Genomic DNA, 18,616 nt, shown 5'->3' with positions numbered 1-18,616 from the left:
GTATCAGCTTTAGGTTTTCACATTGTAATGAAAACAAACTTCACTGGTAATTCCGTGGGAGGGTCAGTCAGAATACAGAGAATAACACTGTGGTTCAGGTGTTAAAACACAACCCTATTAATCTGATTATGGTTATCATACCTAATTTTCAAGGGCACTGATATGAAAGCTTTGGACGAGGTTCAGAACATCCCAGCACAAAACCATGTGTCTCATTCACAAGAGTGACTTAAAATACATACAGAAATTGCAAAGCACAACGCTTCCACATCAAGAACTGTTGTCTACTACAAAAAAAGGCATTAATTAAGTCTTCAAAACCTTACAAGGGACCTTGCAATTCCCTGAAAGGTGGAATGCATTTTATAACATCTTATTTCTCTATTGCAACAGAGCTCAGTCGCTCTCAAGTTCCAACATTTCTAGAAAAGTTTAGATAAACTGAAGCATTCACACAGCTTCCACCCCCATTGTTTTGAAGCCACAAAGCCTGTTCTGGTTTTCTCAACTTGCAGTTTTAAAGAAGCTCTAAACTACTAAAAGCAAGTGACCATTCTCTACTAAGCATATGAACAATATTATTTTTAGCTACATTTACACACCTTTACAGGAACAAGTAGATTGGCTTAGTGAAATAAGGCATTTAATTCACAAGCTGATTTCTAAAAGCAGACTTCATACTATTCTTACACTTAGAAACTAAACATAGGCTCTTTTGGTTTACTAATATTTGAGATGAGACAGCCTACAGCAACAGTATTTCTGAAGTCTTATTTTTCACTAACCTGACAGAACTTCTTTGGAAACAAGTATTCTGAGCTTTACCCCATAAAAGGAAACTCACAAAATTTTAAAGAATTCCATAGTATTCTCTACACAGGAAAATTTATAAGCTACATTTACTACTACCAGAAGAAAAACAAACTGCAATTTATGACAGTAAACACATCTTTGCTTTGACTGTATATAATTTATAATAGTGACAGAATGACACTAGGCATTTCACATATATAAGCAAAACTAGACAACACATTTAAGCATGGATTACTACCAAGCCAGAACCTCATTCCTCACACGTCAACACAACTATGTCATTTTCTTCTTTTCAAATCAAGATCAACAGTGTAATGTAAAGAAAATCTCTAATTCACAAGAACAAAAACTAAACGAAAGCAGATCTCAAACATTTATAGAAGAGTCTCTGCAGGGTTCAGCAATCTAGAAGAGGTCTTTCAGTTAGAACTAAATTAAAAGCCATCAGAATCACCCAGCAGTATCTTTGTTTTTAGCTATACTTGTGAGTTCATTACTAAAAGACCACCAGAATTTCCTACTTAGAAACTTTGTAATAGAAACACTGATGATTCAAATACTTGACAAATACATTAACCAGCACTTCTGCTTGTCACTGGAAGTTTGTTGGTTTGTTTTTTGACTAAGTAACAAGTCATTTATAATCAGACTGTAGCTACATGGCATTGAGAATCAAAAAAGCTGTTAACTTTTTCTATTTTCTACTAAAGTACCTTCAATGGGCTGGACACAAGAGCCATTATACTGCTCTAAATGCAATGTGTATTTGGATATTTATTACAAGGGTACAGTAAAATAAGTACACAAATTGATTTTTGCTTGTTTTAGATAAAGTGTCCAATATCTGAAAAATATTTCTACCCACACATGAATTTTTGCATTTTAAAATCCCGACTAGTTTCACAAATGTTAATAATTTGCATGGTGAATACAACCAAACTCTGACGAGTATTCTCCTTGAGTTTGTATCACTAAATAAAACCAGTATATAGGGATCTAGTTAATGTCGACTTACATTAACACTTACCAGAATACTGCTTGTTGGGCTCTACTACAGATAGACCTTAGGATCTGTTCTTTCAAGCAAGATTAATTAAAAACCATTTAATTAGAACGATTTGAGTTGCAGAAGATCTGAAATTCACCAGAAGCCTGAGGGCAACTACAAGCTAGGTGGAAAGAAGCAGGACCTCCGCTTCACTGCTAATTGCCAAAAACTACAAAACAACAGCAGAAGCACCTTTCACACTGAAGGGATAAGAATGAAACACAGATGTAAAAAGGTAAAAAGCAAAGTTTTTAAAATGTTGTTCAATATAGCATTTCTCTCTCATTTGTCATCATGATTCATGTCGCCTTAGAATAATGGCACTATCACCTAAACTAACTATTACATTACAATGACACTGGTTTTCTTTTAGGACATTATTTATTAAAGTCAGTGTTTCCATGAAACTACGCACTGATTTTCATACCAACAGTTATTAAGAACAGCTCAGGTTAGTAAAAAAAAAAAAACCCAGTGTAAAGCAACTGAAAGAATAAATAAATAAAAAGCAATAACCAACTTAAGAGAAGTAAACAATAATACATAATTATCACATATTTTGTCATAAAGTATGATTTTTTTTCACTGGGAATTAATTAAATTACTGTATTTTCAAATAAATGCCATTTCTATATTCAGCTGTCTTCCAGACTTAAAAAAAACATTTCAGTTGTTCCGAGAAGATTCATTCACACATAACAGGCTGAAGCCCAAATCTCTACTACTTTGAACTTTGGAAATATTAGCAAATGCTTTGAGTGAACAGTGAAGCCCACCACAGATCATACTACTTGATTCTACTGCATTCAGCTCCTACTTGGCAAGAGAACTGAGGCTATGCTCCATCACCTGCAAAGGAGAGCTAACGGGAAAGCCCACCCACCCTCAGTATGGGAACCAAGCAGTTGAAACTACAGTGTCAAAATAATGCCACAATTCAGCATGTATCTGCTTTAGGCTCTTCTGATGCGTTTTTTATGTTACTTACCCTCACCTTCTGCTGATCAATGCAGTTTGAAGAAGATTGCAGCTACACCTCTCCAAAGCCACAAAGGGGCTATTACAATCCCTTCTAATGTGTGCTATTTTTAAAAACATTAGTGTCCCTGGCTCTTACAAGACTGATTCTTAATTGAAATTTAGTTCTAGGAGAAAGATCCAGAGTTACACTAGACACTTCCATCTATCTTGCCTACACTAAAGCCATAAAAGAAATGAGGGAAAAAAAAAAAAAAAAAAAAGGTGGGACTTAAAACTAACAGAACAAGGAGCCATATTTCATATTAGAATTAGGAAGATACTTTTATGCAAAGATGTTTTCTTATCTGAGCATGTAAAAATGCTCAGGTGAAGACAGTGTAAAAACCTTGCATATAAATTACACCAAACTTTAAAAAACAGTGCCACCATTCAACAGAAAAGCTAAACACCAATTGTTCACCCTTACCCATCTTAAATCAGACCAAGCTGTTAGTCCAGACAACAGAAAACTCAGTAATTTCTTTCAGTCATGATGCACAGCCCAACCAAAGTTTTATGTTTTACAGACTGGTATAGTGTTTTAAGAATCATAAGGTGAAAGCTGAACCTGATGCTGAACTAACACTGAAGCAGCTAGTCAGTTCAGATGCCCTTTATTAAAAACAAACAAAGCCAAAGAGCAAACTCAACACATTTATCTATACTATGTTGTTGTGGATCACTAAGTGAAGAGGAAAGGGAGACAGAGAAAGAAACTGACTTTAGAAGTTTGTCAGGTTACTCTCATAGTTTAGTGGCAAAAGATCAAAGCACATCAAAATACTACTGAGTAAAAACCAATATGGTCAATTTAGAATGCTGCTGGTGACAGTCCTTAACTCACAGAACATAATTTATCACAAAGACAAAAAAACCTGTTAAAATGTTCTGATTATTTCCGTAAAGGCAGACCTATAAAACTCATATGCCATGAGATCACCCCATTTAATCTCTAAATCAAATGGGACTTTTATTATTCTTCACATCCTGCAGCCATTTTGAAAGGAAATCACTAAGCCTTTATGCCTGAAGTAATTTGATGCTTCATACATTGTCCTATGAAAAGCCAGTAACAACCCTAAAATCAAACTTTATATTCACAAAGTAGCAACAGTGTTGAGTTTTAAGATTAATCTGTGACCAGTAGTTTGTGAAGAAGTTTCAGACTTTCTCATGCAAAACAGATATCACTACTTACTCTGAGAAAGAAAAATCTTAAAAATTAATCTTACTTCCTAAATCATGAGATCTACCCCAAAATGAACACAGGTATATGTCATATAATGAATTATCTCTCCATTTCAGAGAAAAGGCAATTCCTGTCCAAATGACCTACAAAGGACAATGTCAGTTTAAGAAACGATAGCCAAAATAACATGTACTTGCCAGCAAAGCCAGCTTGCAAGTCAGGAAGTATAGATAACACCACAACCACCACAGGAAGGTGTTCAGTCTATTAAGGCTCATCATCACATCAATCATAAGAGATCAAAGGCTGCTGGAAAATGGATTTCCAGAAATTCCTCACAAAAAAAAAAAAAAAAAGCTATGTTTACAGCTTCAACTGGTAATCTCTCACTGAAAATACACACAGTTCAGGCAGACAGAACCAGTGATGCTTCACAAAGCAGCTGCTGCTTGAGGTTTTGTAACAAGCCAGACCGTACTTAGAGCCATCTAAAAGCTGTAACTATCCTCAAGGAATTTTGATTACCCAAACAATAACTGCTTTCTAATTAAGTGTATTTCATCTGCAAGCTTCCTTCCTTCAAACTTACTTCCTTCTTGGAAACATTTATGAGACAAAAAAACCACCAAACACCTCTAAGTGAAGCACTTGAAAATATTACATAATATTATATGAACAGAATTCTGAAATAAATTTTTGTATTTAAAATCTCTACATACAAATGACATCTCACTTTCACCATCTAGGCAAATAATTTCTCTACAGTACTTATTCTTTTGCCTCAAGGAGGAGGCTTAGCCCTGGAGTTTATTAGTAGAGCACTCAGAATAAAAAATACAGAGTAAAAAAGAAAACAATAAAAGAAAACAATAAAATAATAAAAGATTAAAATTACTAAAATACCAAATTAGAGGCACCAAATATTTGCTTGTGATAATTGAGTTCTGGTACCTTCTTAAAACTGTAAACCATTTTCTCTGAAATACTTCAAAATTTTCTCACAGCTACCAAGTAGCTTTAGTCCAAAAATCAAATTAACTTATATAAAGTAATATTTTAACATTCCATGTGCCCATTCTGAAGTCAAACCTTCCAGACTGATCACCAGCAGTGCTGCTTCTCTAATCTAGACAGTTCCTCCTAGTACAAGAATAACTGATGAAAAAAAAAGGCAGGGAAGTTTATTTAATTTCATACAACTGTGCTAGTGCTAATCCTCCAGACAAGCAGCGTGGGAAACAGTGTATCTCCATTTTTTGTACTCACACATGTGCATGTACCTTCCCCCTCAGCCAAAAGTATTTATTGACTTTACTTGAAGCACCACATATCTAGACATATAAACAAGATTTGAATGCTCGGCTAATACGACATAATCTCAAACTTTCATCATTCACACTTACATAGTTATTGTGCTTCACCAATATACATATAAAAAAATCTGTTAATTTCAGAAGGTAGGTGCTTTGAAGGATATCTTTTACGTAATTATTCCTATGAAAGCAACAGCATATAGGAAGTATAAATTTTATATTTTCTACAGAAAAGAGTGAAAAAAAAGACTTTAACACTCAACAGCATCTAACCTCTTCAGGCTGTGGACTCCCATTCCCCCTCTCTGCCTCTGTGACAGGACAGGCAATTAATGACAGAACTATAATCCCGGACAGTTTTACTACTACGTTTGTTCTTCAGAATGCCGCAGTAGTAACAAGCAGCCACCAGCTGGCAGACCCCTAGTCAGCCTACAAGAAGGATGAAAACTGAGACTGGGAATTATTCCCCTCAACCCTGCCAACATGCTTGGCAGACCGCTTTCCTTTGTGCCTCAGTTTCATCATCTGAGGGATGAAAATAACGATGCCGACTTTTTTCAGGGAAAGCATCAGAGCCCCACAGCAGGGATGGCTGGAGCTCAGGAGCACAGTGGAAGTTACAACACGGCCTCTGTACCCGCTCCTCCCTAATTCCTCAGGGAATCCCCTTCCGTACTTGGACCAGCAGTAAGACGAAGTGAATTTTCATGGCAGCAGCTTTCTACCTTCTAATCTACAGGCAACAAGAGCAGACCACTTGTGGCGAAGGCAACAAAACGCAAATCTCTGCGCCAAGGAAATGCCTGCCGGTGGCACAGCCACGCTTCTCTGACAGCCGAAAAAGCCCGAAAGACGCGAGTCCCGCGAGGGTCGCGACACCTTTGCCAACTCAGAAGCCGCTGAGGGAAGCGCGCAGATAACCTTCAGCCTGACCCTCCGCGCCACGCCGGCGGCAGGGCTGCGGATGGGGCAGGCGGGGCGGCACGGCGCGGGGCTCGGCAGCCCCAGGCCCCGCAGAGAGCGGCCCCGGGCGGCGCAGGGCGAGGCCATGTTGCGCTCTGAGCGTCACCGCCGGGCAGCTCCGCCGGCGCCTGCGAACGGAGGCTGGAGGAGACGAGACATCGCCGCGGGGCACGGCTGGCGAGCGGCCCGGGGAACCGAGTGGCGCAAGGCTGCAGTCCGCCCGCCCGCCCCGGCCTGTTTCTCGGTCAGCCCTGGACGATCGCCCCGGTGCCCCCGCCCGCGGCGCTTGGCCCGGAAGGAAAGGACAGTCCAGCACAGCCCCCGCCGGCGGACGCCCCTCAGGGAGAGGACGCTGGGGAGATGGACGGGAAGGGGAGCTCCACGCACAGCCGCGACCCCCGAGCCTTACCCGGCGCCGCCGCCTGGCCCCGCGGCCGCTGCCCCTAAATAGCAGCCCCGCCGCCTCGCGCCATCGCACCGCCGTCCCGCACGCGCGGCCCCGCGCCCGGTCACGCTCCCGCCCCGCCCCGCCCCACCCCCCGCGCCCTTCCCTCCTCCTCCACCCGCGCCGCCATTGGCCCACGGGGTCGGTGATGTCACCGAAGGTGGGCGGGCCCGGAGGGAGGGGGCGGGGCTTCCCGTAACGCGGCGGCCGGTGCCAGAACGCCGGGGGCGCGGGGGGCGCGGGGGGCGCGGGGGCGGGAGCGGCGCGGGGGCCCTGAGGGAGGCAGGGCCGCTCCCCCGCATCTCTCCGTCGCGTCCCTCGGCCGTGCGCGGCACCCCGTGCGGTTCTGCCGTCAAGGTGTGTTTCGGCTCTGGGCGGCAGCCGCGCGGCGCCCGGGTGAGGAGAGCCGGACCTGCCCCGCCGCCGGTCAGGCCTCTGGAAGCTTTTCCCGGCCTGTGTCCGGCCGGGCCTGCGCGGGCGGCGAGGCGGGGGTGTTGTCCTGAGCAGGCCTGAGGAGCCAGCGGCCTTCCCGGCGTTTCGCAAGACTCCCTTGGGAGCGCGGACAGCTGGAGAGTGCTCTTGTCAACAGCTGCGGTGTGAGCAGAGCGCTGTGATGCAGAGCAGTCTCGATATTTCAGACCCTGAAAATCAGTCAGGATTCCAGTCCCTGAAAAAGATCTTTGTGGTCGTTAATGTGATCGTGATCCAGGCTTTTCTTGGACGTTTCTTCAACCAATAACTGTGAAAAATTACTTTAGTAAATCAGACAGGGTCGTGTGCTCTAAGATTCCTTCTGCATTCCCGATTAATTTTTTTCCAGGTCATGAAAAAGAATACATTGCAGTGCCATGCCACAAATTTGGTGCTGACAGTGTCAAAGGCTGTAGTGAGGAAAATACCAAACATCACTGATGCATGCCCGAGTTTCTTCCTGCCGTATGCTTTAGGCTTTTGCCAATCTTAAATTATCTTTGGGTTCAAGTAGGATATCAGGTATATTACACTTCTAGTTACATCCTTAGAGGAGTGGGCAGATTGGCCAGATAAAAAAGGGATCTAGTCCAATAGTGTGTTCCAGGCACTGGCTTGAGCTGCTAATAAGACAAGATGTAGAACTTTGGAAAAAGATGGTGGAAGGTAATCTATTTCTCTGTATTTAGTACCAGTTTCTGATTATGTGTGGTTTACTGTCTCTATGGCTTAATATCCAACTAAAATGTTGTTGCTAACTCTGAGAATATTGTATATTTTGTATGCAACTGAGTAAAGCTGGATGGTCACTTTACAGGTAATTTAGTTCTTCTGCTTTCCTAGTAACAAAATTGTCTGTACTTATGTAATTTCTGATAGGTATTTATCTAGCCTGTAGATTAAATTTATTACTTTATGTCCCTGCTCACAGCTGATGCTGTCTGGTAACCTTAGATTGTGTAGATACTGCTGTTTTCTCCCATTGGTGGTCTCTACACTCAATAGACTCAATCCTTTCCATTTTCTTCTACAGGACTTTTGGTGTTCAAACATTTCTTAAAGTATCAGGACAAACGAAATCTGGGGAATAAGTTCCACATTTTTTTCAGTATGATAAAAGCATTACAGTTTGTCACTTTTGCTTTCTTATTATATCATGGCTGGTGTGTTTGTATTTATGTTGATTCCAGGTTACAGTTTGAAACTGTACAAGTACAATTTCAGTTTGATTGTATAATTTGGTAGATTTCAGTCTGTGTGGATATGCCTGCTTCAGGACCCTCAAAAAATTGGTGTTTGGCAAAAAACTTTTAAGTGGAACCAGGCTCTAACTAGACAGACAGAAAAAATAATGTATGTTTTTTCTCTTGTTTTAGTATGCCTTCTGTCTCTTGTAATATCACTGGATTTCTGCTGCTAAATAGACATTCCAGAATTAGACTCTCCACTCTCCTCCCTCTCCCAGCCAACAGCAAACCTCTTACGACATTCTTATTCTGAAGTCCTATAGCCTGAAGTGCTTCTTGGTGTATTGCCAAAACTCATAGAACAATCCCCCACCTCCCTTCAAAACCAGTCCTGTGACAGGCTTCACTTACATATGGAATGCATTGTAACTCTTCAAATAAGTAACAGATCATGTATTTCACGGGCTATTTATGGACTCAGTGTAAAGCTATTTACACATATCTGAAATTGCATAGAAAACCAAAATAATTTGTTTGGAACTGTACTTAATTTTTCTGTATTGGCACAAAATATAATTTATTCATTAACAATTTAGTTGCCAAAAATTTGATTGTTCTTATACATCAGCCGTTTTCTGGTGCAAGCAGGTAAAAAGTTAGTAGCATTAAAACTACCACTGGATAGAATCAGGACATTTGGGATCCCTGGTAAAGAAAATAATTAAGCTGTTCAAGCATGTTGTGAAGTCCCTTTTCTGCACATGGGCGATTTCCTGGAATGACACTTTAGTCTGATTTACTGCTTTATAGTCTTCCCTGCTGAGACATACTATATGGCTTTATGCTGTACTGTAAATGTGGTATAGTTCTGATATATAGGTAGTATAAACACCAGTAATTTAAACTTTCAAATACTGAGAGAAATGAAAAACCATGACCACATTTTAAACATGTTCCTGCCAGCTAGCATTTTAATTTGCACATTGAATAAAGCATTGTATGAAATGTTTATTTTATATATTTAATGAAATGTTTAGTCATATATTCCCTAAATATATGAGGCAAGAATAAAAGAAAGTTAATTGTCAGGAATTGGAAGGTCTTTGAGATCAATTACCCATCTGCTTATTGACACTGCAATTTGTATTCCAGCACAGTGCTCAGATCAGGGCTGTGTAGGACACTTCCAAGCTCCTGTGATTTGCAGGTAGGATATAAGTAGGTGAAGCATGCCTTCACATCATCTGCTTTCTCAGTCCCGAGAAGAAGGAGAGAGCCTGGGAGTGTGGGGATGGGCACTTGAAAAACATGTAACTGTTGGCAAAGGTTGATTGATAGCTGTTCAACTGTGGGAGCAGAGATATTTTGGAGAAGCTGTTAGAGATTGCTGAGAAACAAACTTGTACCACTCTTTCTGGATATTTTCAGCAGTTTTATAGCAAGCTGTGACAAGATTTGCAGTCTGTGCAAAGTCTACTGAATCTTAAAATAGATGTGCCACAGAGAGAAAAAAGATCTTTCTGGAATGTATTATTATCTTGGTATAAGGATGTGGAGCATCCTATAGATGGGTGTGAAAAGATTCCTCACTCTAGATACATGTGGGGTTTTTTTGGAGATGTGTCACTCTCAGAACAGGGACACTGTGAAAGATTTTCAAAGTAAGGGAGAAGCTGAACAACAAGACCCTTTAATAGCAATGTTCTGACCCATGGCAAGTCAAAGATACTTTCTGTGAGATGGCTGAATCACTGTATAGAACTGTTTGCCTGGGAGGTTCAGTGAAACCCAAGCCTCTTGCCAAGGTGATGATGTTATCTCAGCTTGTATCACTTCTTCTGAGCTTGAACTTAGGATCTCCAATGTTTGACATTCCTTAACATGAGGAAGAGTCACTTTATTTTTCCCCCTGAGAGTGCGGAGGACTAGTCCTTTGGCATGAGAGGTCAGAACAGTAGCAGACTGTTGTGTTGGAGGCATGGTCTTGTACATCATGAAGTCTTGGTGAAGTCCGCTGAAGAGGTAGGGAGGAGACAGCAGCAAGGAAAAAAAGGGCTGATGTAACTGTTGGAAATTGTTTAGTGACAGTTGCAGCACTTCACAGCCTTATAACTTAACAAATATGAGCTGCTCAGTGGCAGCAAAAAATAGGCTTGGTAATTCATTACTTCCTCTTGATGGAGATGGGAGAATACTGCTTTTTTTTGAGAACAGGTGGATGTTTGCAATTTGTGTGACAAACAGGTAAAGTTCACTGAGCCACAAGCAGCCGTTATGGCAACCTTGTATGTGCAACTTGATGCTTGTTGGCATCTTTACCAGGGAATGAATGGTGCATATGGCAACAGGACTGTCCTCATTCTTTAGCATCACTATGCCCAATAAAAGGGTGTAAAATCTGAGACTCTGGACAAGATCTTGTGAAATTCAGCCAGTGTCTGTAGAACTTCGTCTGGGCTTCAGAACTTCAGGAAAGTCCTGTGATCATTGGAAGAAAGTAGGAATGGGGGTAGCTGACTCCTCCACATGTGATATGCTTGATAGAAAGCTTTGGGTTGCTGAAGTGGGCTTGACCTAGTTCTTTCATTCTGGTTCTCAAGTATAGGAATGGTAATGCCATGAAGCTGCAGCAGAGCATATGGAACAGAAAGGAAGTTGGTTATAGCCCACTTTAAATTAATGTCACATCTAACAGCAGTGTGGAAGCTAGCAATGTGCTTGTTTTTCTGGAGTGGAAGTCACAGAGCTAATGACATTTTAGACCTAGACTGGAAGCTTTGACTGATACAACATGTTGCTAGGGGTTCTTTCTTCTGAAAAGATAGTGGGCAGAACAATCAGAAAAAAGTAGTCTGGTCTTCGCTGGAGAAACAAGACCAACAGGGAGACCAGAAGACAGAAAAAGAATATGACATTTCAGTGAAGATAAAATAAAAATACTGTAAAGGATTAAATTAATGAAACATGGAAAATGGTTACATCAGAATGAGCAATACAGTTCAGTCCCTTATTGCAGAAGAAGTGCTGGTTCAGAGCTAAGGTGAGGGTGAAGGTGTTGTGCTGCAGTCTCTTGTGTCACATCGGTGAGCTCGTATGACAGCTGCTGGAGCTAAAACGCCTTTGAAGTAATTCTGCACACACAGACCCAAATGTGCATGTGTCCTTAATGCAGAACTCTTGGACAGTGGGTAAGAAGACTCAACTAGGTGTAGCAGAAGATGATTAAAATGAAGAAGATGACATCTCCGATTGACTGGAATGATCTTTCCTCCTTGGCCATAAAGACTTTCATGAGCAGTATAGCCAATAAAAAATATGCCAGAACATATGTCAGTACTTTTTTTAAAAAGCAATGGACTTTTTGCACAAAATAATGTGTGAAGAACAGCTGAGGGACCTGAATATTGAGCTGACAAAAGGCATACTAACAATAGAAAAAGGCATTCTGAAACCAAGGCTGTGGTTCAGTCTGCCCCATTATGGGAAGCCACTCTGTGTTATATAGATGTAATTGTGGATTCCTTTCTGATGTCAACCTCTTGAAAAACACATAAGTGGTACTTCTGTCCTTTCCAGTGAGCGAGGGAACAGTTCTAGTCAAGCAAATTAGTGCTGGCCATGGTTATCCAGGCATTCCCTTGAGTTCTGGGCCGGCTGTAACAGGGTTCTAGTTGGTGCAGAATGGCGCCAGGGACATGCCTCTTCAGGTTGTACAATGACTGGCATACAAGGTGCAGAATTGAAAATGGAGCTTGTTTGCTTGGTCCACAACTGAAGGATGTAGCAGGGAGATGGCACAAGGGTGCCTGAGTCCATACAACACACTGTACTTGCTCCATTTGGCCTTAACCTCTCCAGACTAAGGCTAAAACTTGTCTTTGTGAGGGCTGGTCTTAGGTAGTGCAATGACTCTAAAGACAAAGAGTAAGTATGAGGTAAGCTGTTGTTAAGCTGATGAGTTAAGCTGGAAATGCTATCTTTCTGATACTACAGCTTGTGACTTCTCAGTAAAGAGTGGTAGAATATATTGAAAAAATGGTGTATATGGAGCTACAGAGGGGAGACATATGCTACAGGCAAACTACTGACAAATCCTTTCTGTATTTTTCCATGCTATAGCTGTTTCCATGCTTACAGCTCTTCCACAGTATACCACTGAAATCAATACCGTGAGATACCACTTGATTGCCAGGAAGAGAGCTATCAGCAGTGATAGATAGATAATTTTCTTAAAGTGACACAGTTTAAAAAAGGCGTCTTGATGACTTTGTGTGTCAAGTTTTCTGCTTGAACTGTTAGAAAACACAAAAGGCTGGAGCCTGTTGCTGCAAGTAAAGACTGGAATTCACAGTGAAATACATTCTCAATAGTAAAACTGAAACTAATATTAGATAACCCTTTACTGACTACTGCCTTATAGTTAAATTGGCTAATACTATTCAGAGCAATTAAGGATATACATGATAAAATGTATTCAGTCCTGAGTATTTTACTGATAATATCATCAAAATGAGTGCTTTTGTGAGAAAGAGTAGCAACTTCATATGCTGAAGGAATGAAGACCTCAGAATTAGAGCAATTGAAAAAGCAGTGACAAAATTCAACATGCCAGGTGTATTTGTGTGTAAACATGTAACTAAGAGATGCAAAAAGGACTGTAGGAGTTTTTACAAGAAATTGTACAGGGACTAAATGACAAAAGAGAATGAAGGAGAATATTGATTTTTGTTAATAATTTCTAATTGCTAAGACATACTATATGTATATATATATATGTGTGTGTATATATATATATATATAGTATAACTTCCATAAGCGATGAGCCTAAATAACTTATATCTGGAGTGAAGAAGTACCAAGGAAACTTACACATTCACTAAGAAATCAAAGAAACAGCAATTATTTGTGTTATCCGATTCATGTGGCAACTTCAAATATGGTACAAAGATTTTTGCCCTGTATATTTCCCTACCTCTGAGGATCTACTTTGCATTTTACTTTTCCGGTCTCACTGATCTATCTTCTTTTCTTTGTCTAGCCTACCATTTATTTACCATTCTTTACCATTTGTTAAGGGCTCTTCCTTTATCTCCTTTTGCTCTTTTTGTCCTTTGCCATTGCAAAACTTACGTTAATGTATTTTCCTGGTTTTTAGCATTACCTGATTTACTTACAACTTGTCCCGCATCAGTCTGGCAAAATAATCCCTTTTAAGAATTATCTTAGGAGAAGGTCAATTGGTTAAAAATATATTTGTGCTCAATCTGTACTACCACTCAGCTATATAACAAATCAAATTCTGCCAAAAATCCTTAATGACAGAGTTCCTTTTCCTCTTGTCTCACCAACATGCCATAACAAGTGTTTTGCAGTCAGAATTTAGAAAACAAAAATGATGGTTATCATGCGTAATCAAGCCCAGTTTGTCAGTATTGAGACTCTTCCATAGTGCAAAAAGCAGTGAAAGCTTGCTTTAAGAGATAAGACAAAGACATATGAATCCTATCCTGAGAGCATCTCCTTCACTGACCTTTTCAAAGCCAAGGCCACAATGTAGAAATCATCATTGTTACTTGAAATTCTGGTACGAATATTTGTAATCAAGCTTTAACTTCCAGCAACGGAGCTTGGTATGTTTAGTAATTTCTTTCTGGTTTTGTTCTCTCACTCACATTTCCCAGACTGGAGGAGGAACACATTGTCTTGTTGGTGTCTAAAAGTATGGGAAAAATGTAGACCTTCTCCCGAATCAGAGATCCTAAAAGATGAAAGAAAATGGCAGACAAATGTTAGTGGAAGGAGAGGTGATATACACACCAAACTATTTGCATGAACATGGACTAGTGCTCCCTCATTCTTTGTTGTTGTCTACTTGTTTTTTTTTCACTTTCCTGTCTCTTTTCTTTTGCCCTTTCTTCTGTAATTGAAGCCAGTTGTCATTCATTCTGTAGAGGTTGACTTAAATATATTTTGCCTACAGTTAAGTAATGGGGAGAATCCTCTTGGAGAGATCTGCATACTCAAGATCAGGTTCAAGTCGCATCATCATCAGTATATCCTGAGAGATATAAACTGTTCATATTTTGGGACCTTTTCTGAATAGATCTTTTATGAAACTACTTGCTAGTGTTTGCTCCAAAGTTGTAGTTCAGTACTTATTACTTGAATTTTATTATATGACTGTGTGTGACAATCAATATCAACTAAGAGAATAATTCATTCACCAATCAGAAGAGGCACTAAAATGTTTACTATCCTGATAATTTGTATACAGTCCTTAAAAATGCGAAGTATTTCAGAAATGCTTGTAAATTCCTCTATCACTCATTATTGCCTGATAAGCTTGATTCAAAAGGAGTCAGCAACAAATTACTTCTAATGCATGTGATGAATGTGATGAAAGTTTCACAGATAATGCTGACATTCTCCCGGTAGCTTCTTCTTGTCAGTTTCATACTGTAAATTACATATATGCCAACATGTAACATGTAGGTACGGTCAATATATGTAGATTCTTTAAAACTGAATTTTTGAAAAACATTAGTGGGGAGTTGAGTCATTCCATCTTTGGATGTGTTGAGTGCACTGTTCCCCCATAAGCTGAGAGTGGATAATTGGAGCTTTGAGAGAAAGGTGGAACGACAGAGCCTCCAGACCTTGCTTTCTAAATTATTTATTAAATTATTTTACTGTTCTATGGTAATTAGTAACATCACTAAAAATTGAGCTATTAGCCCGTATGTTGTCCAATGCATTTACTGCTTACAGGATTACTGGAATGTATTCAACATGTGTTCTTAATTTTTTTTTTGTGTTACATTTATGGATACCTTATTGCAAGTTTAATCGTGCATCACTGATAATATATCTACTTTATACAGACTTAGGTGACTGTTAATGCCTGGAAATACAGCAATACAATCACAATAACCAACCATGTTTATCATAAAGATGTATTCCATATCTCATTTTGAAGAAAGCTGCCATGTAGTCCCTTTGTGTTATCCCTCCTAGTGCTAGGAAAGCTTTTCAAATGTTGTGCAAGTTATGGTCTAAAGTTGCTTTGCAAATTATTGGTAGCTCAGGGCTTTTTAGAACACTTGATGTTCTCAGGAATGACCTGCTAGTTGCTGTCTCTCTGATGTCTCACAGTGTTTTAGGTCTCAGGCTGTCCTTTTTCCGCCTTTTCTCCTTTAAATCTTCATGTTCCACTACGTTTCTTTTTCCTGACTTTTGCATCTGGATTTATTTAGTGTTGTCCAGGGCATGTCTCACCATCCAGAGACAAATATGGTTATGTAGGTTGGTATCACAGCCTGTGATCAGGGTGAACCCTTGCTACTGACGGAAATACTAGGAGCAGGTATGTTTTATATATATATATATAATATATATAACATGCAGGAGCAGGGAATAAAAGCAGACTGTGAATAACAAGCTGCTATTCTCAGTGCCTGACTAAGGAATTGATGGTGGCCATACTCGGCACTGGTGAGGCCACACCTCGAGTGCTGTGTCCAGCTCTGGGCTCCTCACTGCAAGAAAGACATTGAGGTGCTGCAGTGAGTCCAGAGAAGGGCAATGGAGCTGGGGAAGGGTCTGGAGCACAAGTGCTGTGAGGAGCAGTTGAGGGAGCTGGGAGAAAAGGAGGCCTAGAGAAAAGGAGGCTCAGGAGAGACCTTATCACTCTCTACACCTGCCTGAAAGGAGGCTGTAGCCTGGTGGGGGTTGGTCTCTTCTCCCAGGCAACCAGCAACAGGATGAAAAGACATGGCCCCAAGCTGTGCCAAGGATGGTTCAGACTGGACATCAGGAGGAAGTTTTTTGTGGAAATGGTTGTTAAATATTTGAATGACTGCCCAGGGAGATGGTGGAGTCACTGTCCCTGAAAGAATTCAAGAAATGACTGGACATGGCACTTAATGCTCATGACACATAGTGCTCATGACATTTAGTGGTGGTCAGTCAAAGATTGCATGTGATGATCTTAGAGGTATTTTCCAACCTAAATGATTCTGTGATTATGTGAAACTAGTACCTCACATACAGATGAGTTATTGACTGTATAGTGGTGGAATGTTTTCCCTTGGGAAGCAGCAGTTCCTGGCTCCTGCTGAGTTCCTTCCAGCAAGTTCAACCACTGAGTTAGAAAAGAAAAACACAATCTGACATGTAATCCTTGACAAATTGCTGACCCTTGTATCTGAGGGAGGAAACTATTAACTGTGTTCACACAGTCCTTTTGTCTGTAACCAGCAACTCTTTGTCCTCAGCCTTAAGAAAAAAGTCTGAACTGAAGACAGACAGTTCAGTCTCATTTCTGTGTATAAGAAGTCCCTTTTACAGATTGAATTCAGCCATGTCTGGAGTGAATGTAACAATTGTTAAAAAACGTGAAGTCTTAAATTATACCCAGCTGATTCTGTAGGAGGATTTTGCAGGCAGGAAGAAGCTAATCATTCAAAGCTGGATCCAGATCAGGATTAGGTTTATTGGCTCACTGTAAACTTGGTAGCTCTAAAGTGGTAACTGACATACTCTTTTTTAATATCATTTGTGAGCATGTGCAATGCTGTAAGAAGGTGTTTTTTCAGCCAGCTCAAGAAACAACTTTTTACCTTTTCATTATTCAATTACACTTGAGAAAAAGAATGTAAGCTAACATAATATTCCAACATTTACTGAAAAAAAAAATCCAAGTAGAAGTTTTCAGGTCATGTTTAAGGATTCCTTGTTTTTGGTTTTTTCCCCTCAAAATGGTCAGGGCCAACATGACCAGTATGTTTTCAGTGTTCACATTTGTAGTAATGTGATGTTGTCTTGGTGGTGTAATTATGCTGAAGAATCACAGCTAGATTTTCATCATATTAAGGGCTAGCTGGTTTGGTTTCTGAACTGTGAAGTGAAACATACTGATGAAAATCTAGACCAGCAAGTGTTTATTACTCACCCTGTAGGGTAAGGATGTTCTTTGAAGAATTAAATCTTCAGCCATTATTAGAAAGTTAAACACATGTGTGAATTGATATTCATCCTAATTCTGATTTTGTTTAAACAAATAAGTGTTTGCTGTTGAGTTCAATAACAGCCAGACTGAACTCCATTGTTGAATTCTGCAAGACTCAGTTGACCTCTGCTAATCCCTCTTGTTTATATGGAGCCTAAGCTATCTGTACCATGAATGAGCAAAGATTTTCAAGAAAGTACTCAAAGATTTTCAAGAAAGTACTGTCTTATTTCATCCTTAATTTAAAAACTTGACTTAATACACAAGTTATTTTAGAGGTTGTAGGCCATACTTAGAGTGATGTTAGTATTCCCTTCTAAAATAACTTTAGGGAGGATGAAATTCAGACTTACAAAGGAGTGGAAATAAGTCTGTCACTGTGCACTTAAAACAAGTTGACACTCAGAAATTAAGAAGAAAATACCTATTTTTAATTAAAAGAGGCAAGACATTTTGAGTTACTTACAGGCAAATTAGGATCATTGTGAAAGTACCTGAGACTATTCAGAAACTTTATAAAATATTGGTACAAAAGTAAAGTTATTTCAAGATACAGTGGTATTGTTTTTTCGTTTTCATATGTTGTTACAGTTAACTGAGGAGGAAAAGTTTTCTAGGATACGTAAAGCCTATATCAGGTAAAAAAATCTTTGCTTCAGCCAGAACCTTCTTATGCTGTATGAGACTTTATACTGTTAATACAGTGTATCTGTGTTAAATGAGTTTGATCTATTTGTGCCTGTTTGTTGAACTTTTAATTTTTTTTTGTAGATGAGTCCAAAATGCAGACAAAAAAAGACACCTCTGGCACACAGAACTGAATTTCTGCAAGGGACTTAATTCTGTTTTGTGAACAAAAAATGTAATGCCCAATAAAGTTTTATGACATTGCCTATGTATAAAAACCATAGGCATAGGCACATATAAAAACCATAGGCATAGGCATATATGAAAACCAATGTTTCTTTGGAAAAGTTTAATATATAAAGGAAGAAGTATAAAGAAATTCTGTACTCAGTGAAGTTAAATTTTTTTCCATTGTCTTCTAGAAGGTCAGTTTTTGTCCCCAGTTTTCCAAAAATGGGCCACAGAGGTGAATGAACTCAATCTATCCCAACTGTAAAGAAATGTCACAGCAGCAACAGAGGCCATTTACA

General features: G+C 39.7%; 1 protein-coding gene and 1 long non-coding RNA gene across 4 annotated transcripts in view; one reads left to right on the top strand and one right to left on the bottom strand.

Moving 5' to 3' along the window:
• Positions 1-6,882, bottom strand: part of IL6ST (interleukin 6 cytokine family signal transducer) — a 32,028-nt gene extending 25,146 nt beyond the window's left edge. Inside the window, exons 1-2 of one of the 3 annotated variants that reach the window (XM_085043231.1) lie at positions 2,850-4,224; positions 1,841-1,884 (exon numbers count right to left, since the gene is read on the bottom strand). The gene's annotated coding sequence lies outside the window, so the exon portion shown is untranslated. Of the gene's footprint in view, positions 1-1,840; positions 2,442-2,849; positions 4,225-6,758 lie in introns of those variants that run through there. The other 2 variants (XM_085043228.1, XM_085043229.1) reach the window with 2 other exon arrangements.
• A 185-nt stretch (positions 6,883-7,067) lies between these two features.
• LOC146424977 (uncharacterized) lies at positions 7,068-18,356 on the top strand. The gene is made up of 3 exons (XR_014846840.1): positions 7,068-7,151; positions 18,051-18,097; positions 18,231-18,356. It is a non-coding gene; the product is annotated as an uncharacterized LOC146424977 (long non-coding RNA).
• Positions 18,357-18,616: the final 260 nt, after the last annotated feature.

The sequence above is a fragment of the Lichenostomus cassidix genome, chromosome Z (assembly GCF_008360975.1).
Source record: "Lichenostomus cassidix isolate B80296 chromosome Z, HeHo_3.0, whole genome shotgun sequence".
Lineage (NCBI taxonomy): Eukaryota > Metazoa > Chordata > Aves > Passeriformes > Meliphagidae > Lichenostomus > Lichenostomus cassidix.
This window is presented reverse-complemented; position numbering and strand designations above follow the sequence as displayed.